Below are 2500 nucleotides of genomic sequence, written 5' to 3'. Positions count from 1 at the left end.
ACGGATCAGTACACGGATCAGTACACGGATCAGTCCACGGGAAGGGCCAGCATGCTGATATGTGTACTGACATGGTGCATCAGTTGTCCAAAATCAGTACACGGACAGTCCACGGGAAGGGCCAGCATGCTGATATGTGTGGTCAGCATGCTGATATGAGTTCAGTACACAGATCAGTCCACGGATCAGTACACGGACAGTCCACGGGAAGGGCCAGCATGCTGATATGTGTGGTCAGCATGCTGATATGAGTTCAGTACACGGATCAGTACACGGATCAGTACACGGACAGTCCACGGGAAGGGCCAGCATGCTGATATGTGTGGTCAGCATGCTGATATGAGTTCAGTACACGGATCAGTACACGGATCAGTAGAATCAGTCCACGGGAAGGGCCAGCATGCTGATATGTGTGGTCAGCATGCTGATATGAGTTCAGTACACGGATCAGTACACGGATCAGTACACGGACAGTCCACGGGAAGGGCCAGCATGCTGATATGTGTGGTCAGCATGCTGATATGAGTTCAGTACACGGATCAGTACACGGATCAGTCCACGGGAAGGGCCAGCATGCTGATATGTGTACTGACATGGTGCATCAGTTGTCCAAAATCAGTACATGGACAGTCCACGGGAAGGGCCAGCATGCTGATATGTGTGGTCAGCATGCTGATATGAGTTCAGTACACGGATCAGTCCACGGACAGTCTGTGTGTGCTAACGGACAGGCACGGACGTCCTGCGTGTGCTGACGGACGTCCTGTGTGTACTGAACAGACAGCCCACGTGGGCCAAAATCACCCGAACAGTCCACAGGAAGGGCCAGCATGCTGATATGTGTACTGATGGACGACCACGGACGTCCTGTGTGTGCTGACGGACGTCCTGTGTGTACTGACGGACGTCCTGTGTGTGCTGACGGACGTCCTGTGTGTACTGACGGACACACGGACACACACGGACGTCCTGCATGTGCTGACGGACGCCCTGGGTGTGCTGACGGACGGCCACGGACGTCCTCTGTGTACTGACGGACGCCCTGTGTGCTGACGGACGGCCACGGACGTCCTTTGTGTGCTGACGGACGTCCTGTGTGTACTGACGGACACACGGACACTCACGGACAGCCACGGACGTCCTGCGTGTGCTGACGGACGATCCTTCGTGTGCTGACGGACGTCCTGTGTGGGCTGACGGACGTCCTGTGTGCACTGACGGACACACGGACACACACGACGCCACGGACGTCCTGCGGTGTGACGGACGTCCTGCGTGTGCTGACGGACGTCCTGCGTGTGCTGACGGACGTCCTGCGTGTTCTGATGGACGTCCTTTGTGTGCTGACGGACGTCCTGTGTGTACTGACGGACACACGGACACACACGGACAGCCACGGACGTCCTGCGTGTGCTGACGGACGATCCTTCGTGTGCTGTGACGACGTCCTGTGTGTGCTGACGGACGTCCTGTGTGCACTGACGGACACACGGACACACACGGACAGCCACGGACGTCCTGCGTGTGCTGACGGACGTCCTGTGTGTGCTGACGGACGTCCTGTGTGCACTGACGGACACACGGACACACACGGACAGCCACGGACGTCCTGCGTGTGCTGACGGACGTCCTGCGTGTGCTGACGGACGTCCTGTGTGTACTGACGGACACACGGACACACACGGACAGCCACGGACGTCCTGCGTGTGCTGACGGACGTCTGCGTGTGCTGACGGACGTCCTGTGTGTGCTGACGGACGTCCTGTGTGCACTGACGGACACACGGACACACACGGACAGCCACGGACGTCCTGCGTGTGCTGACAGACGTCCTGTGTGTGCTGACGGACGTCCTGTGTGCACTGACGGACACACGGACACACACGGACAGCCACGGACGTCCTGTGTGTACTGAACAGACAGCCCACGTGGGCCAAAATCACCCGAACAGTCCACGGAGCGTGCTGATATGTGTACTGATGGACAGCCGGACGTCCTGTGTGTGCTGACGGACGGCCACGGACGTCCTGTGTGTGCTGACGGACACACACGGACGTCCGTGTGTACTGAACAGACAGCCCACGTGGGCCAAAATCACCCACGGACAGCCAAAATCACCCGAGAAGCCAAAAATGCAAAAATTAATATTTTTGAAGAAAGTTTTCTGAAAGGAAACATCAAAAATATGTCAACAAAGAGTTTAGGATGTCAAGTGTTGATCAAAAGTTGCTGTAGACATCCGTTTAGACCACGAAACTCCGACCTTTGTAGCATGCAAAAGACATGGTTAGAAGCAAAAGAAATTTATGAAAATTTACCAGAAAATAGCTTTAACCATCCTTATGAAGCATGCAAAAAATCAGATTCAAATTCGAAGTATTTTTTTTTTACATTAAAAATACTCCCCGGAACACAACCAATGTCTACTGGTGACAGACTGAAAAAAAGCGTTTTGTATATATAAGGGGTAGGCACTCTCTTGAGCCTCCTACCCCCCAGT

Source organism: Brassica napus, unplaced genomic scaffold, assembly GCF_020379485.1.
Source record: "Brassica napus cultivar Da-Ae unplaced genomic scaffold, Da-Ae ScsIHWf_637;HRSCAF=937, whole genome shotgun sequence".
Taxonomy (NCBI): domain Eukaryota; kingdom Viridiplantae; phylum Streptophyta; class Magnoliopsida; order Brassicales; family Brassicaceae; genus Brassica; species Brassica napus.
The sequence above is the reverse complement of the archived record's forward strand: the minus strand, read 5'-3'. Positions refer to the sequence as shown.